This window comes from Nomascus leucogenys, chromosome 10 (assembly GCF_006542625.1).
Source record: "Nomascus leucogenys isolate Asia chromosome 10, Asia_NLE_v1, whole genome shotgun sequence".
Taxonomy (NCBI): domain Eukaryota; kingdom Metazoa; phylum Chordata; class Mammalia; order Primates; family Hylobatidae; genus Nomascus; species Nomascus leucogenys.
Window position 1 is genome coordinate 73,314,829 of NC_044390.1, and position 20,176 is coordinate 73,335,004.

Below are 20,176 nucleotides of genomic sequence, written 5' to 3' on the forward strand. Positions count from 1 at the left end.
GATTATATTAAAATATGCCTGGTATCTGGAAAATAATAAGGGCTCAGTTAAAGGGGAGTTAGGACAGCAAGTTCTCCTAGGCATCTTGTAGCCCTTTGTCCCTTAGATCAAGACTGCAAAGAACCACTTGCTGAATGTGAATGAATGAACAAATGAACTAACACGGAAAAGAGCAGTGTGCCTCATTCTGGCTTCCTGATAATGCCCAGGAGAACCATGATATCACATTCTTGTGTCCAATTTACAGATGAACAATGTGAGTCCCAACAGTCTACATTATCCATAGAAATCTGGAATTCAAGCCAAGAGTTTACATTTTGGCTTCCATTTGGGCCTCTGTTTGCTCATCAGGTAAACAGGTAAAATCGTCAAACCTATATTACTGAGCTATCAAGGGAATCCAGTGAGAGGAGGGGATGTGAGAACATCACACTTGTGGCTATTAAGCATAAAGTCTCACTCTCCAGGTAGAAATGTCCTTGAATAAGACACAGATTTCCTGTTTGGCTTTAGCCAAAAGGATGAAATTCTAATTATGGAATTTGAGGCATCGTCAGATGAGTTTGACAAGTGTCAATGCAGATGAAATGGGAACTTCCCATCACCTTTGCAAAAAAGTGGCATATGGTGGTGTGGCCACGGGTGACCTTGTCCTCTGAGGGTGTTACCCTGAATTTGTAGAGTCCAGCCTCGACTGTGGCTCTGGCTCCTGAGTGAAACCTGCAGGCTGCAGAAGACACTGACATACTCCACAAATCCATCCTTGTTCCTTCAGCAGAAGCATCTGGCATAGTTCCCATTTATGAGCACCTGCCAAAATTTCAGGGGTCAAAGGTTACAGTGAGCTGTGCTTCATGCACTCCACTGGCTCTGTCACAGGTAGAAACCCATTGGAGGAAGCCTTTTCAGATTACACACACGCACATACATGCACATACACACATACACAAAATTAGGAGTATTTAATAATAAAAGAATCATCTAATATAAAATTATCTAAACTGTCTCGACTAAACCTTCCCATTAATGCACACACATAAATTCTTTGGCAATAAAAGGCCTTATCTCTTGGCTCAAATTCCAAATTTCTATTGATAATGTAGGCTGTTGGGACTCACATTGTTCATCTGTAAATTGGACACAAAGAATGTGATATCATGGTTCTCCTGGGCATTATTAGGAAGCCAGAATGTCCAAGGAGGTACCTGTAGGAATCACTCACCTGTAGGAATGAATGCTGTGTCACCTCAGTCTTCATCTCAGCCATCACCATAGGTTGGATCTAGGAGAAAAGTTCTTATTGGAGCATGACCCAGAGCCTCTAGACAAAGAGCTCCACAAGTTACTTAGGAAAGTGGGAAAACAGAATGAGGAAGCACAGTACAGTCCCTGCCATCTAGCCATCTGCCCTCAGGGTCCGTGGGCTTTGTCCTGAGGAACTCCTTTTTGTGATTGGTTTCTTTGGGGTGTTGCTGTTCACCCTCTTGCTCTGATTGGCTACATGCGAATAAGCAAGGCCAAATATGTTGATCCTAGATATGTTAATTAGTGCCTGCTGACTGTATTTCCTCCCCACCTATCTTTCTATTTTGTACAGATGTGTAGATAAGGCTACCTTAAAATGCTGATGATGGTCCTTGCTGGGAGACAGACAGACCTCCTGTGCTGATATATTGGTGCCAGAAGTGAGACTTCTAGTTAAAAATCACATACGCATACACTTAACACACCCATGGTAGGTGCTCAATAAATATTCTCTTTCCTGGTGTGCTTTGCTCCCAACTTTCCCCCCTGCCTTATGGCTGAGTTCCTCTTCTTTGTCCTTCCACAGCATCATAGCTCTTTCCATTGTGTGTTGGGGTCCTCTGTTTATCTATTTCTTCTTCCCTCTAGACTACAAGCTCTTTGAAGGCAATGCCTGGGTCTCCTCTTTATTGTGCGTCATTGGCACTATTACTGTTCTTGATATAGCTGATGATAAGTAAATATTGAACTTAGCTGAGCCGAAGCCCAGAATTGTAACTATGAAGGAATGAGACTGTTTTTTTAAAAAAATAAATATATCAGAATGCATACATACAAAATGAATGGTGTCCATTTCAGGGAAGTCACCATAAGAGAGGGCGCACTTGCTGTGCCCTTTTGGGGAAACAGCCTTTTTAGTGGGTGGTACATTCTTTTGAACAGCTTTAGTGAGGGAGCATTTTCCTCTCCTAATGGGAGGATTTATATGAGAATCCTTTTAGCGATAAGAAAAAAACAACTAATAAAAGTGCCTTAAACAATGAAAATGTGGCCAGGTGCGGTGGCTCACACCTCTAATCCTAGCACTTTGGGAGGCTGAGGCGCATCATCTGAGGTCAGGAGTTCAAGACCAGCCTGGCCAACATGGTGAAACCCCGTCTCTAATAAAAATACAAAAAGCATGGTGGCACACACCTGTAGTCCCAGCTACTTGGGAGGCTGAGGCAGGAGAATCGCTTGAACCCAGGAGGCAGAGGTTGCAGTGAGCTGAGATCGTGCCATTGCACTCCAGCCTGGGTGACAGAGTGAGACTGTGTCTCGAAACAACAACAACAACAACAACAAAAAAAAAAAAAACAGTGAAAATGTTATTATCTCACACAACAAGATGACTGGGGTTAATAGTTCCAAGGTTGGCTCAGCAGCTCGACAAAGTCATCAAAGATCCAGGCTCTTTCTATTCTTCTCTACCATTTAGCTTTCTAGAATCCACTAGGTTGTGACCCAGTAATCACAGATGGTTGCCTTTGTTCCGATATCACACTCTCATACTATTATTTTTGAAGGAAGTAAGAAGGAATGAAGTGGAGGCTCGGCCAGGGGAAAAGGGCAGTTCCCTTCATGTGTCTTTCTCTCCTTTTATGACAGATGGAAATACCTCCCTAAACACCCCATCACCTAGCTACCCTTAGCTGCAAAGCAGGCTGAGTACCTGGCACATTCAGTCTCTGAAGTGAAAGGCAGGGAGAGAAGAAAGATTGAGGATGGCTGCTGGGAGGCAACCAAGAAGGATTCTCAGAGATTTTATTTCTGATAAAAGCCAAAAGTCAGTTGGAATCTGAGCTTTAACCTCAAGGTGGGACCATAAATCATGACAACATGTTGAACACTAACTATATGCCAGATTAGTAATAAGTCCTCGGCATATGTTATCTTAATTAATCTTCCCAACACCCTTGAGGTAGCTACTATTGTTAGCCCTATTTTATCTTTGAGGAAACTGATACCAGAAAGGTGAAATTACTCACCCCAGGGCACACAAATAATAAATGGTAAACCCCTGCCAACTCCAATATAAGGCTTTTAATTCCAAAACTAGACTGAAAACTATTCATAAGAAGGTTTCATGGCTCATAAAACCGAGGAAGGCTGAGGTGAACAGTTATATTGTGCTTTCCATTTTCGCCTGCCCCGACCAGGTCATTTGATCCTCAGAACAATTTGTAGGAAATATTATACTGCAGGAGGATTTTCAGTTGGCCTGCACCATTTAGCCACACCATTTAATCTGCTTCTCCCTTTCTTCGGTAGTAGCAGAACTCCCAATTTTTAACTGAGATTATGGCCACCCAGAATAGAGACTATATTTCCCGGCCTTCCTTATATGTAACTAAGTTCTCTTATACATATAACTAAGTTCTATTATAAACGAAAAGATCTGGCCAACTTCTGAGTCATGCCCTTAAAGAGAATGGCCTTCCCTCTCTCTTCCCCTTCCCCTGTCTTGCTACCTGGAAGGTGAATCTGATGGAGAACCATGGAGAACCATAATGAACATCAGAGATGAGAGTGAAAGCCTAGGGATGGTGGACATCAAAATAGGACTCCACCATCAGTACGGCCCAGTGTGGTGGCATTGTGGCTTTAATCTCTCAATCCTACATTTCTGGGTTTTTTTTTTTTTTTTGGTGTTTTGTTTTGTTTTGTTTTGTTTGAGATAGAGTCTTGCTCCGTCACCCAGGCTGGAGTGCAGGGGTGTGATCTCGGCTCACTGCAAACTCCACCTCCCAGGTTCACGCCATTCTCCTGCCTCAGCCTCCCGAGTAGCTGGGACTACAGGTGCCGGCCACCACACCCAGCTAATTTTTTTTTTGTATTTTTAGTAGAGATGGGGTTCACTGTGTTAGCCAGGATGGTCTCGATCTCCTGACCTCATGATCCGCCCGTCTCGGCCTCCCAAAGTGCTGGGATTACAGGCATGAGCCACTGCGCCCAGCCTCTCAATCCTACATTTCTTATCACTGGAGTGTTACAAGAGGAATATACTTCCTATTTAAACCACTGTATTTGAAGTTTCTGTTAAACCAGTGAACTTGTGTTCTAAGATACCCCACAGATAAAATTTGGCGTAACTACCCAGGCTATAGCAGTGCCCTTGTCCTCCCACTTCACCAATAAGTATGAGCTCCCCTAATTAAATATGTGCCCCCTGACCTTGACCTGATGGCCACCAGAGTGAACAATTAACCCAAAATTGGTCAGAGTCCTATTTCTATGTCTATTTGCAATGAGGATTAAGTGATTCTAGTTTGGTCTGAGCTGATGACTTGAGTAGAGGTGATGTAAGCTCCAGAGCTGTGGACCAAGAAGCAGAAAAAGTCAGTCTATAAACAGAGATTGAAGCAGATGAGCAGAGAGAAGCTGTATGGTCCCTGATGGCTTTTACAACCCTGATCCCAGTCTTAGCCAAAGGTTCAACTGCATCTCTTTCCTTAAATTCTGCAAACCATCTCTATATTTTTACAGCAAATCTTCCACACTGAGCTTCCCTAGCTCAAATAGGTGTTTGTTATACTTGCAAGCAGAGTTGCAAATAATATCATGAGATGCAGTGAAGCTAAGCAAGTGGCAGGACCAAGCCACAGGCTCAGATTCTGTCATTCTGTGCCCACTGGTCTTCTCTCAGTAGACATACTTCACAGCTTGACGGGGAAAGCTGGTCTCGCCTCTCTTTTCTTTTTCAATGGACACATCTGGGAAAGACAAGATTCAGGAAACCAAGCTCCTAAATTCCAATCTGGCCTAGGCCCCCTAAGTTCCACCTAATATTTGAAATAGGAGTTGAGTCTCCACCATCTCACTTCTTTTCAGAAAGCCCAAATGTATCTCTGGACCTTCTATAATTATAGTCATGCATCAATTAATGACAGGGGTACATTCGGGGAAATTCATCATTTGGTAATTTCATTGTGTGAACATCAGAGTATGCTTACATAAACCTAGATGGTGTCAGCTACTCCAAACCGAGGCTATATGGTAGAGCAGGGGTGTTCAATCTTTCAGCTTCCCTAGGCCACATTGGAGGAAAAATTGTCTTTGGCCACACATAAAATACAATACACTAACACTAACGATAGCTGATGAGCTAAAAAAAAAAAAAATTGCAAAAAAAAATTCTCATAATGTTTTAAGAAAGTTTACACATTTGTGTTGGGCAGTATTCAAAGCTGTCCTGGGCCACATGCAGCCTGTGGGCCATGTGTTGACAAGCTTGTGTAGAACCTATTGCTCCTAGATTACAAACCTGTACAGCACGTAACTGTACTGAATACTGTAGGCAATTCTAACACAATGGGAAGTATTCTTGCATCTAAATATATCTAAACATAAAAAGGTACAGTAAAAATACAGTATATAAGATTAGAAAATGGTACCCCTGTATAGGGCACTTCCCATGAGTGGAGCAGGACTGGAAGTTGCTTTGGGTGAGTCAGTGAGTGAGTGGTGAGTGAAGGTGAAGGTTGAGAACAGTACTGGATACGACTGTAGACTTTAGAAATACTGTACACTTAAGCTACACTAAATTTCCTTTTTAAAATGTTTTTCTTTCTTCGATCAATGATCCTTGATAATAAAGCTTACTGTAACCTTTTTACTTTATAAACTTTTTAATGTTTTCAACTTTATGACTCATGTAATAACACTTAGCTTAAAATACAAACATTGTGCAACTGTATATAAATATTTTCTTTCTTTATATCCTTATTCTATAAGCTTTTCCACTTTTTAAATTTTTTATTTTTATTTTTTAAACTTTTTTTGCTAAAAACTATACAAACACACACATTGGCCTCGTCCTACACAGTCAGGATCATCAATATCACCATCTTCCACCTCCACATCTTGCCCCGCTGGAAGGACTTCAGGGGTAGTAACACGCATGGGGCAGTCATCTCTTATGATAACAATGCCTTCTTCTGGAATGACCTCCCTGGGGCTGTTTTACAGCTAACTCCTTCTTTTTATAAGTAGAAGGAATGCACTCTAAAATAACAGAAAGTACAGTATACTGACTGCATGCACCCATAACATGGTCATTTGTTATCATTATTAAGCATTATCTGCTGTGCATCCTTGTATGTGCCGGACTTCTATATGACTGGCAGTACAGTGCTTTGTTTACACCAGCATCACCACAGATATGTGAGTAATGCATTGTACTACAACAACTCCTGGATGAGTTAAAGTTCACATCTTATTCAAGTCACCCCTATGCTTAAAACTCTTCAATGTCTTCCATTTCTTTGGTGTTAAAGTTCACAGGCCTTGGCCACGGGACCCATCCTTCTTAGCCTGTCCCCTGCCTACTCTCCATCTGTCTTCCAGGCCACGGTGATGCTCCAGCAGCCCTGACAGCTTGGAGCTTCTCTCCTTGCCTCTCTGACTTCGCTCTTGCCCTTTTCTCATTTAACGGTCAAGGAACATGCCAATTACTCACCTTTAGTATTAGGTTGGTGCAAAAGTAATGCAGTTTTTGCCATTAAAAATAATCTTTGCCGTTAAAAGTTATCTTTCCCTGCGGTAACAACCAACCTCCGAAATCTCAGGGGTTTATGATGAGAAATTATTTCTCAAGTGTGGGTTTACCAGTCTTCTGTGGCTCTGCTGGGTGTAGTTGGGTTTGGCACCAGTTCAAGTGTGAGCCTTTTGTCTACAGATCACAGGACCCAGGCTGGAAGAGAAGCCACTCTCTGGGGCAGGTTGATCTCATGATGGACATAGACGCTCAAGAGGCCAAGCCAACCACGAGAGCACATGTCAAGCCTCTGACCAGATCTGGTATACGTCAACTCTGTTCCATTGCATTGCCGAGGGCAAGTCACATTAGGGGGCCAAAGACCAATGAGGCAAGGGTGTATACCCCTTACACTGCAAAGTGGGAGGGACAGTGAATATCTGAAATGCAATAATACAATCTACTCCACTTCTGTTTCCATGGGATCACCATTCAGGAGAAAACAATATTAAGAGATTATTTCCTCTCTCAACAATCTCTTGCTATCCAAGTGGGGAGATGGAAGAGGGGACTGTCCCACTTAAGGTCTCTCCCTAGAAAACTGCCTGCCTATTTTCTCCTTTCCTTGTGCCCTGTGATAAGTTCACCAGGGCAGGACTTAGCCCCCAACAAAAGGTAAGTCTGTCTATTAATAGGGCAAAGGAGCAGGAAGACCATACCAACTTCAGAGAGACCCAAGCTGAGATCCACCTTTACCAGCATGAAACTGATCAGCAAACTATCACAAGGACAAAAAAACTGAACACCGCATGTTCTCACTCATAGGTGGGAATTGAACAATGAGAACACATGGACACAGGAAGGGGAACACCACACAATGGCGCCTGTTGTGGGGTGGGGGAAGTGGGGAGGGATAGCATTAGGAGATATACCTAATGTTAAATGACGAGTTAACGGGTGCAGCACACCACCACGGCGCATGTATACATATGTAACTAAATATAACCAACCTGCACATTGTGCACATGTACCCTAAAACTTAAAGTATATTAAAAAAAGACAAAATGAATAAGACCTACTATTTGATCGCAAAAAAGAAACTGATCCTTTCACCTCCATCTGACTCCTGTGTCCATTTCTCAGTTGGGTTACAGTATGAAGGAGAGGAGAACTGACTAAGGTTTCACCAAACCCCCAATACTTAGAATGCACTAACCTCTGTCAGGCTCCATCTGGCTAACATCTACTCATTCTTGAACAATAGTAATAAAAAATAATAATAATAATAATAACTAACACTCATGTAATACTTACTATGTGTTAGTCACTGTCATAAGTGTTTTTCAAATATTTGTTAATTTAAAACTCATGCAGCCTGGGCACGGTGGCTTATGTCTATAATCTCAGTGCATTGGAAGGCTGAGGCAGGAGAATTGCTTGAAGTCAGGAGTTCAAGACCAGCCTGGCCAACATAGCAAGACCTCTAAAAAAAAATTAGCCAGGCATGGTGGCACATGCCTGTAGTCCCAGCTACTCAGGAGGCTGAGGAGGGACGATCCCTGGAGCCCAGGAGTTTGAGGCTACAGTGAGCTATGATTGTGCCACTGCACTCCAGCCTGGACAACAGAGTGAGATCCTGTCTCAATCATAATAATAATAATTAATTAATTAAATTCATGTAAACACTATAAGGTAGGCACTACTATTTTTAACATCCACAAATTAAAGATGAAGGAACTGAGGCACAGAGAGCTCAAGCGACTTGACCCAGGTCACATAACTAGTATCAGAGCCAGATTCCAACATTGGCAACATGGTAGGAAACCATGCCCCGAACCACTGTGCTTTACTGCCTCTAGCTCCCCTGCACACTGTCTCCCAGGCTGGATGAGTGGAGTCCTTCTCTTATTGGTGTCTGCAATGCACCATACAAACTCCTATCACAGCACTGACCACTGTTACAGAGTAATCTGTTTACGAGTCTGTCTTCTCCTCTTGGCTCTGAGATTTATTATTTATTTATTTATTTATTTTTAAGAGATAGGGTCTAGCTCTGTCACCCATGCTGGAGGCCAGGGGCATCATTATAGCTCACTGTATCCTCGAACTCCTGGCTTCAAACAATCCTCCCACCTCAGCCTCCCAATTAGCTTGCCCAGGTCTCGAACTCCTCACTTCAAGTGATCCTCCTGCCTTGGCCTCCCAAACTGCTGGGATTATAGGCGTGAGACACCATGCCCAGCTGGCTCTGAGATTCTTGAGGACATGAAATGCATCTTGTTCTTACTTTATCTCTTCAGCCTAAGAAGATGCTTTTCTTTATTCACTCAATATTACCTGAACATGACTAATGGCAAGCACTGTACTAAGTGCTATTTCATTATTTCTTCAATCCACATGCTGTTCCAGATGACCCCAAACTTGTAAAGTTAGAATAGTAGACTGCAAAAAAAAAAAAAAAAGCCCTGCAATAATTCCCCTCCATGAATCAATTTCCCCACTCCTTGAATCTAGGCTGGTTTTATTACTTGCTTTGACCAATAAAATGAAGTGGAAATGATGTCCAGCCAGTTCCAAGCTTGGACCTCAAGAGGCCTTGCCCACTGCTGCTCACTCCCTTGAGGCCCTGGGTACTACTACAGGAATAAGCCTGGGCTAGGCCAGCCCACTGGAGAATGGGAGACCATATGAAGCAGAGATAAGCCAGCCTAGCTGAGGCCATCCTAGATCAGCCTGGCCTTGGGTCATCTTACAACTGACTGCAGACACATGAGCCCAGCAGACATAAGTCCCACCTGGCCCAGATAAGAGAAACAGCCAGTCAAAACAGTCTCATGAGCGAAACAAGTGGCTGTTGTTATAAGCTACTAAGTTTTGGAACTATTTGTTACCCAGCAAAAGCTAACTAATACAATGGCAACCTAGGTTTGTCCAAGAATGGTGGTGAGAGTTGCAGTGACTGTGCACAGACTCTCCTAAGGATGAAAAAGTGAGACAGCAACCAGCCCACATGCTGCCCTTGTCAATTAAGCCAAAGACCCCAGTTCTGCCTCTTCCTTTTTCCTCTCACTCCAAAGACTAATCACATGGTCTGCAAAATGAGAAAGGACCATGAATGGTCCAAATACCGAATGTAAATAAGCCAGACAGGCCAACAGACCCCTCATTCCAGTCTCCAAGGGTTTTAACACACCATGGATTTTTGCTTCTTCAGTTTGCGTATTTCATTTTGTTTTAAGCTTTTGTATATTGAGACCCTGGCACCGTGCTAGGCTCAGGGAAGAAAAGTGTGTTAAGAAAATAAACAGGATCTGCTTTCAGAAAGATAATAGTAATTATTGTTAATAACATTGCTATGATAACTTCCTTGGTTTTATTTGCTCTTACTTGTTTGTTGTCAAATCTTATAACATTTGCTATTTTAACCCATTTTTTAGTGTACAGTTCAGTGGCATCAAGTACATCCCCATTGTTGTGCAATCATCACCACTATCCACCTCCACAACTTTTTCATCTTCCACAACTGAAACTGCATGTCCATTAACCACTAATTTTCTATGTCCCCTTCCCCCAGCCCCTGGCAACCAAGGCAGAGATTTTCTGTCTCTATAGATTTGACTGCTCTTAGATATGATAAAATAGAAACTTCAGCTGAATTAAATTTCAAGGAGTTTAATTGAGCAATGAACAATTTGAGAATTGGAGAGTCCCCAGAATCACAGCAGATTCACAGAGACTCCGGCACAGCCACGTGGTGGAAGAAGATTTACAGACAAAAAAATGGGAAATGACGTACAGAAATTAGAAGTGAGGTACAAAATGACTAGATTGGTTACAGCTCAGCATATGTCTTATTTGAACATTGTTTGAACACTCAGCAGTGTATGAATGGTTGAAGTGTGGCCACTGGGATTGGCCAAGACTTAACTAGTGTTACAGGTGTGTACTACTAAGTTAGGTTTTCAGTTTTGTCTGCCTATTAAGCTAGGTTACAGTTCATCACAAGGACTCAAATATAGAAATATGGAGTCCTTCTCAGTCCATACTTAGTTTGCTTTAACAGGTATATAAGTGGAATCATACAATATTTGTCCTTTTGTATCTGGATTATTTCACTGAGCATAATGTCTTCAGGTTTCATCCATGCTATAGCATTGGTCAGAATTCCCTCCCACTTTAAGGCTGGATAATATTCCATTGTTGGATGTACCCCATTTGTTTACCCATTCGTCCTTCAGTGGATACTTGAGTTGCTTCCACGTGGTGATTGCTGTGAATAATGCTGCTCTGAACATGGGTATGCAAATCTCTCTCCAAGTTCCTGCTTTCGTTTCTCCTGGGTATGCTCTCAGAAGTGGAAACACTGGATCACATGGTGATTCTGTTTCATATTTTGAGGAGATGCCATACTGTCTTCCACAGTGGCTGAGCCATTTTACATTCCCGCCAACAGTGCACAAGGGTTCCAATGTCTCCACATCTTCACCTACATTTGTTATGCTGTGTTTCCTTTTTTTTAAATAATAATGGCTGTGTGTGTGTCGGTGTGTGTATCTTCTTTTGGTTATAATTTGCATCTCCCTGATGATTAATAATATTGAGCACAGAGCATATTGCCGTGTGCTTATTGGCCACTTGTATATCTTCTTTGGAGAAATGTCTATTCAAGGCCCTTGGTTTTATTTTTCCTGACCAAATGTTGCTTTCACGTTTTGTTCCAGGCACTCTAGCAAGTGCCACAGATGCCTTATTGGATTTAACCTCCCTACAAGCAAATGAGGGGGTTATTGTCCTTATTTTACAGGTAAGGAAACCAAGGCTTTTTTCGTGGCTTGCCCCAGGGGCCACCTCAGAAGGGGCAGAGACGGATTTGAGGCAGGCCTGGCTGACCCCACTAAGTCACACTGCGGTCCAGGTGGAGAAGAGCTGCGGAAGGGAGTGGAAGGGGAAACCCAGTATCCACTTGCCCCCGTGGGACTTGTCTTTGGGTCCCACATATCCCCTTTGGTGCCTTTTGCTGCAGTTTCCTACCCCTCTTTTTTCCCTCCCTTCCCTATTCTCTCCTTTCTGGGTCTGGCTAAATATCTCCTTCTTGCCCGCCAGGAGGTAATAAATTCTTAGTACCCCAGTGAGAATCACTCCCTCCCATTTTCAAAGGAATGAACTGGAAGAGAAAGTCCCCAGAAAGACCTCCTAGAGGATCACCTCTGGGTCTCTGACTGAGAACCTGAATCTAACCTGGGGCAAGCAGACCCCAGACCCACCTCCATAACCTGGTGAATGGCACTTTTTTTTTTTTTTTTTAACTAGGAAGTATTACCCAACTATTTGCTAGTTCTTCATGAAAATGAATTGTTGGGAACTCACGACAGCGTGGCAAAGTGGCTGTGGCCAGACTGCCTCTCTAGGTTCCTCCTCTCTGGGAAAGGCATCTCTGAAAGAAAGGCAGCAGCCCCAGTCAGGGGCTTATAGATAAAACTCCCATCTCCCTGGGACAGAGCACCTGGGGGAATGGGCAGCTGTGGGCATGGGCACAGCTTTAGCGGGCATAAATGTCCCTGCCTGCCGGCTCTGAAGAGAGCAGTGGATCTCCCAGCACAGTGCTCGAGCTCTGCTAAGGTATATAAGTGGAATTCTCCTCAAGTGGGTCCCTGGCTCCCATGCCTCCTGACTGGGTGACACCTCCCAGCAGGGTTCAACAGACACCTCATACATGAGAGCTCCGGCTGGCATCAGGTGGGTGCCCCTCTGGGATGAAGCGACCAAAGGAAGGAGCAGACAGCAATCTTTGCTATTCTGAAGCCTCCACTGGTGATACCCAGGTAAACAGGGTCTGGAGTGGACCTCCAGCAAACTCCACCAGATCTGCAGAGAAGGGCCTGACTATTAGAAGAAAAACTGACAAACAGGAAGCAATAACATCAACATCAACAAAAAGGACCCCAACACAAAAACCCCATCCAAAGGTCATCAGCATCAAAGATCAAGGTAGATAAGTCCACGAAGATGAGGAAAAACCAGCCCCCAAATGCTGAGAATTTCAAAAACCAGAATGACTCTTCTCCTCCAAATGATCACAACAATCTTTCCAGCAAGGACAAAGAACTGGGTGAAGAATGAGTCTGACGAATTGACAGAAGTAGGCTTCACAAGGTGAGTAATAACACACTCCTCTGAGCTAAAGGAGCAGGTTCTAACCCAATGCAAGGAAGCTAAGAACCTTGATAAAGTTCAGGAGATCGAGACCATCCTGGCTAACATGGTGAAACCCCGTCTCTACTAAAAATACAAAAAAAATTAGCCGGGCGTGGTGGCGGGTGCCTGTAATCCCAGCTACTCGGGAGGCTGAGGCAGGAGAATGGCGTGAACCCAGGAGGTGGAGCTTGCAGTGAGCCGAGATCACGCCACTGCCCTCCAGCCTGGGCAACAGAGCCAGACTCTGTCTCAAAAAAAAAAAAAGAACCTTGAAACCTTGATAAAAGGTGACAGGAGCTGCTAACTAGAACAACCAGTTTAGAGAAGAACATAAATTACCTGATGGAGCTGAAAAACACAGCACAAGAACTTTGTGAAGCATACACAAGTATCAACAGCCAAATTGATCAAGTGGAAGAAAAGATATCAAAGATTGAAGATCAACTTAATGAAATAAGGCGTAAAAACAAGATTAGAGAAAAAAGAATGAAAAGAAACAAACAAAGCCTCCAAGAAATATGGGACTATGTGAAAAGACCAAACCTATGATTGATTGGTGTACCTGAAAGTGACAGGGAGAATGGAACCAAGTTGGAAAACACTCCTCAGTATATTATCCAGGAAAACTTCCCCAACCTAGCAAGACAGGCCAACATTCAAATTCAGGAAATACAGAGAACACCACTAAGATACTCCTTGAGAAGAGCAACCCCAAGACACATAATTGTCAGATTCTCCAAGGTTGAAATGAAGGAAAAAAATGCTAAGGGCAGCCAGAGAGAAAGGTCAGGTTATCTACAAAAGGAAGCCCATCAGACTAACAGTGGATGTCTCTGTAGAAATCCTACAAGCCAGAAGAGAGTTGTGCCAATATTCAATATTCTTAAAGAAAAGAATTTTCAACCCAGAATTTCATATCCAGCCAAACTAAAGTTCATAAGCGAAGGAGAAATAAAATCCTCTACAGACAAGGAAATTTTGAAGGATTTTGTCACCACCAGGCCTGTCTTACAAGAGCTCATGAAGGAAGCATTAAATATGGAAAGGAAAAACTGGTACCAGCAACTGTAAAAACACACCACAATATAAAGACCAATGACATTATGAAGAAACTGCATCAACTAATGTGCAAAATAACCAGCTAACATCATGATGACAGGATCAAATTCACATATAACAATATTAACCTTAAATGTAAATGGGCTAAATGCCCCAATTAAAAGACACAGACTGGCAAACTGGATCAAGAGTCAAGACCCATTGGTGTATTGTATTAAGGAGACCCACCTCACATGCAAAGACACACATAGGCTCAAAATAAAGGGATGGAGGAATATTTACCAAGGAAATGGGAAGAAAAAAAAAGGAGGGGTTGCAATCCTATTCTCTGATACAACAAACTTTAAACCAGCAAAGATCAAAAGAGACAAATAAGTGCATTACATAGCAGTAAAGGGATAAATGCCACAAGAAAAGCTAACTCTCCTAAATATGCACCCAATACAGGAGCACCCAGATTCATAAAACAAGTTCTTAGAGACCTACAAAGAGACTTAGACTCCCATGCAATAATAATGGGAGACTTTAACACCCCACTGTCAATATTAGACAGATCAATGAGACAGAAAATTAACACGGACATTCAAGACTTGAACTCAGCTCTGGACCAAGCGGACTTAATAGACATCTACAGAACTCTCCACCCCAAATCAACAGAATATACATTCTTCTCAGCACCACATAGTACTTATTCTAAAATTGACCACATAATTGGAAGTAAAATACTCCTCAGCAAATGTGAAAGAACAGAAATCATAACCAACAGTCTCTCAAACCACAGTGCAACCAAATTAGAACTCTGGATTAAGAAAGTCACTCAAAACTACACAACTACATGAAAACTGAACAACCTGGTCCTGAATGACTACTGGGTATATAAGGAAATTAAGGCAGAAATAAAGTTCTTTGAAACCAATGAGAACAAAGAGACAACATACCAGAATCTCTGGGACACAGCTAAAGCAGTGTTAAGAGACAAATTTATGCACTAAATGCCCACATCAGAAAGCGGGAAAGATCTAAAATCGGCATCCTAACATCACAATTAAAAGAACTAGAGAGACAAGGGCAAACAAATTCACAAGCTAGCAGAAGACAAGAAATATCTAAGATCAGAGCAAAACTGAAGGAGATAGATACACGAAAAACCCTTCAAAAAATCAATGAATCCAGCAGTTGGTTTTTTGAAAAGATTAACAAAATAGATCACTAGCCAGACTAATAAACAAGAAAAGAGAGAAGAATCAAATAGAGACAATAAAAAGTGATAAAGGGGATATCATCACTGATCCCACAGAAATACAAACTACCATCAGAGAATACTATAAACACCTCTATGCAACTAAGCTAGAAAATCTAGAAGAAATGGATAAATTCCTGGACACATATGCCCTCCCAAGACAAAACCAGGAAGAAGTTGAATCCCTGAATAGACTGATGATAAGTTCTGAAATTGAGGCAGTAATTAATATCCTACCAACCAAAAAAAGTCCAGGACCAGACAGATTCACAGCTGAATTCTACCAGAGTTACAAAGAGGAGCTGGTACCATTCCTTTTGAAACTATTCCAAGCAATAGAAAAAGAGGAACTCCTCCCTAACTCATTTTATGAGGCCAGCATCATCCTGATACCAAAAGCCGGCAGAGACACAACAAAAAAAGAAAATTTCAGGCCAATATCCCTGATGAACACCAGTGCAAAAATCCTCAGTAAAATACTAGCAAACCAAATCCAGCAGCACATCAAAAAGTTTATCCACCATGACCAAGTTGGCTTCATCCCTGGGATGCAAGGCTGGTTCAACATATGCAAATCAATAAATTTAATCCATCATATAAACAGAACCAATGACAAAAAACACACGATTATCTCAATAGATGCAGAAAAGGCCTTCAATAAAATTCAACACCGCTTCATGCTAAAAACTCTCAATAAACTAGGTATTGATGGAACATATCTCAAAATAATAAGAGCTATTTATGACAAAATTGTAGCCAATATCATACTGAATGGGCAAAAGCTGGAACTATTCCCTTTGAAAACCAGCACAAGACAAGGATGCCCTCTCTCACCACTCCTATTCAACATAGTATTGGAAGTTCTGGCCAGGGCAATCAGGCAAGAGAAAGAAATAAAGCATATTCAAATAGGAAGAGAGGAAGTCAAATTGTCCCTGTTTGCAGATGACATGATTGTATACTTAGAAAACCCCATCATCTTAGCCCAAAATCTCCTTAAGCTGATAAGCAACTTCAGCAAAGTCTCAGGATACAAAATCAATGTACAAAAATTACAAACATTGCTATACACCAATAATAAGACAAACAGAGAGCCAAATAATGAGTGAACTCCCATTCACAATTACTACAAAGAGAATAAAATACCTAGGAATACAACTTACTAGGGATGTGAAGGACCTTTTCAAGGAAAACTACAAACCACAGCTCAAGGAAATAAGAGAGGACACAAACAAATGGAAAAAAAATTTCATGCTCATGGATAGGAGGAATTAATATTGTGAAAATGGTCACACTAACCAAACTAATTTATAGATTCACTGCTATTCCCATCAAGCTACCATTGACTTTCTTCATAGAATTAGAAAAAAACTACTTTAAATTTCATATGAAACCAAAAAAGAGCCCATATAGCCAAGACAATCCTAAGCAAAAAGAACAAAGCTGGAGGCATCACACTACCTGACTTCAAACTATACTACAAGGCTACAGTAACCAAAACAGCATGGTACTGGTGCCAAAACAGAGATATCGACCAATGGAACAGAACAGAGCCTTCAGAAATAATGCCACATATCTGCAACTATCTGATCTTTGACAAACCTGGCAAAAACAAGCAATGGGGAAAGGATTCCCTATTTAATAAATGGTGCTGGGAAAACTGGCTAGCCATATGCAGAAAACAGAAACTGAACCCCTTCCTTACACCTTATACAAAAAATAACTCAAGATGAATTAAAGACTGAAACTTAAAACCTAAAACCATAAAAACCTGGGCAATACCATTCAGGACATAGGCACGGGCAAAGACTTCATGACTGAAATACCAAAAGCAATTGCAACAAAAGCCAAAATTGACAAATGAGATCTAATCAAACTAAAGAGTTTCTGCACAGCAAGAGAAACTATCATCAGAGTGAACAGGCAACCTACAGAATGGGAGAAAATTTTTGCAATCTATCCATCTGACAAAGGTCTAATTTCCAGAATCTACAAGGAACTTAAACAAATTCACAAGAAAAAAACAACCCCATCAAAAAGTGGACAAAGGATATGAACAAACACTTCTCAAAAGAAGACATTTATGTAGCCAACAAACATACGAAAAAAAGCTCATCATCACTGGTCATTAGATAAATGCAAGTCAAAACCACAATGAGATACCATCTCACGCCAGTGAGAATGGTGATCATCAAAAAGTCAGGAAACAACAGATATGCTAGAGAGGGTGTGGAGAAATAGGAACGCTTTTACACTGTTAGTGGGAGTGTAAATTAGTTCAATCATTGTGGAGGACAGTGTGGTGATTCCTCAAGGATCTAGAACCAGAAATACCATTTGCCCAGTAATCCCATTACTGGGTATATACCCAAAGGATTATAAATCATTTCACTATAAAGACACATGCACATGTATGTTTATTGTGGCACTATTCACAATAGCAAAGACTTGGAACCAACCCAAATGCCCATCAATGATAGACTAGATAAAGAAAATGTGGCACATATACACCGTGGAATACTATGCAGCCATAAAAAAGGATTAGTTCATGTCCTTTGCAGGGACATGACTGAAGCTAGAAACCACCATTCTCAGAAAACTAACACAACAAAAAGAGGTAGAAATCAGACATCTTAAAGCCAGACACATCGCGCTCCAGGTCAGCTGCTCAGTCAGTACCTTCAACAGCTGGCAATGTATCAGCAACCACTGCAGCTTCATTCGTTTATGTGATTAGTCATCATTCTTCAGCTTTCCATGATGATGACATGGACTTTGATGACACAATTTTGTCCCAACAAGAAATAAACTGACTCTTAAATGAAGTTTCAAGGCTTGACTCTGAAGTTGGCTGTTGGAGGCATATTGCTCAGACTTTGAAAGCATGAGGAACACATAGCTCTGCCCAAAGTGAAACATGCAAACTACAAAATATCATTAAGGAACTGAAACAGAATCAAAGTCAGGAAATTGATGATCATCAACATGAAATATCAGTACTGCACAATGCACACCAACAGAAATAAGTCAACGACATCGAAAAGAATTAAGTAACTATGAAGAACGGACTGAAGAACTCAAAAATCTGTTACAACAAGGTGGCTCTGGAGTTACAGAAATTGATCACTCCAAAGTCTATGAGAAGCAAACAACTATTCAACCTCTACAAACAGAAAAAGTGGAGTCTACCAAAAAAATTGAGGAACTTGAGGATAAAATAAAAGATACAAATAAAAAATTATCTTCTGCAGAAAATGGTAGAGATATTTTGAGGAGAGAACAAGAACAGCTTTTAAATGCAGTTAAATCAGTGCAGGAGAAGACAGTTGTGTTTCAACAGGAGAGACCAAGTCATGTTGGCCCTGAAACAAAAACAAATGGAAAACACTGCCCTACAGAGAGGTTCAACGTTGACGTGACCAAGAATTTCAGTCAAACCAGGAGCTAGAGAGATTGCGTAATCATCTTTTAGAATCAGAAGGTTCTTATACCAATGAAGCTTTGGCCTCAGAAGATAGAGAGGCTAAACTAAGAAAGAAAGTCACAGTATTGGAGGAAAAGCTAGTTTCATCCTCTAACGCAATGGAAAATGCAAGTCATCAAGCCAGTGTGCAGGTAGAGTCATTGCAAGAAAAATTGAATGTAGTCTCCAAGCAAAGGGATGAAACTGTGCTGCTGCTTTCTGCCTCTCAGGAACAAGTAAAGCAGTATGCTCTGTCACTGGCCAACCTGCAGATGGTACTACAGCATTTCCAACAAGAGGAAAAAGCTATGTATTCTGCTGAACTACAAAAGCAAAAACAGCTTATAGCTGAATGGAAGAAAAAGGCAGAAAGTCTGGAAGGAAAAGTGATATCATTACAGGAACATTTGGATGAAGCAAATGCTGCACTGGATTCAGCATCAAGACTTACAGAAACAGTTAGATCTAAAAGAAGAACAAATTGAAGAACTTAAAAAACAAAATTAGTTCCAACAAGAAATGCTGGATGATGTACAAAAGAAATCGGTGAACTTAGCAAACAGCTTAGAAGGAAAAGTGGACGACATCCTAATGAGAAATCTCTTCATCAGTCATTTCCACATGCCAAAAAATCAGCGTCACAAAGTGTTATGGTTGATGGGGAGCATCCTGGGGGTCAGAAGGGAGGAGATGGAGCAGTTGTTTCCTGATGATCAGGGCAGTGTTACCAGGTGGATGACTAGGTGGCTTGGAGGAGGATCAAAAAGTGTTCCCAACACACCTTTGAGACCAAATCAGCAATCTGTGCTTAATAGTTCTTTTTCAGAACGTTTTGTTAAATTTCTAGAAACAGAATCTCATTCATCTGTTCCACCACCAAAGCTTTCTATTCATGATATGAAACCTCTAGAATCACCAGGAAGGAGAAAACTAGATACAAATGCACCAGAAAGTTTTAAAGATACAGAATCCAGGTCGGGTAGCAGACGAGAGGTAAATCCAGTTTTGGCTCCTCGCTCGGCAGCTGTACCTCTTATTAACCCAGCTGGACTTGGACCTGGTGGGCCCTGGCATCTTCTTTTGAAATCCATCTCAGATGTTTGGCCCAGATTTACACCTTTGCCAGTGTTACCTGACAACAGCGCTGAAGTTGTGTTGAAAGACCTTGTAAAACAATAGATGATTCTCAAGCCAGAGACAATCTAGCACTTTAAAGAAACCATGAACATTGTAGGTATGTACTTTATCACAAAGTGGCCTTTTAGAAAACGTCATGTATTTATTTGTAGTTAATGCTTTCTCTGAATTTAATAAAAATATTCCTAATGCTTTTAGAAATTGCAGGTGTCAAGAGGAAGTGTTTGCTATATCATCTGATTTATTCCTTCTGATTTGACTTAATTTAAGCTAGGAACATTTATCTTTTATCTTAATTTACAAAAATACAGACAGACAAAAA

The 20,176-nt window shown here is 41.4% G+C and overlaps 1 pseudogene; it reads left to right on the forward strand.

Annotated features, from left to right (window-relative positions):
• The first annotated feature begins 557 nt into the window (after positions 1-557).
• LOC100580292 lies at positions 558-19,896 on the forward strand (annotated as a pseudogene).
• Positions 19,897-20,176: the final 280 nt, after the last annotated feature.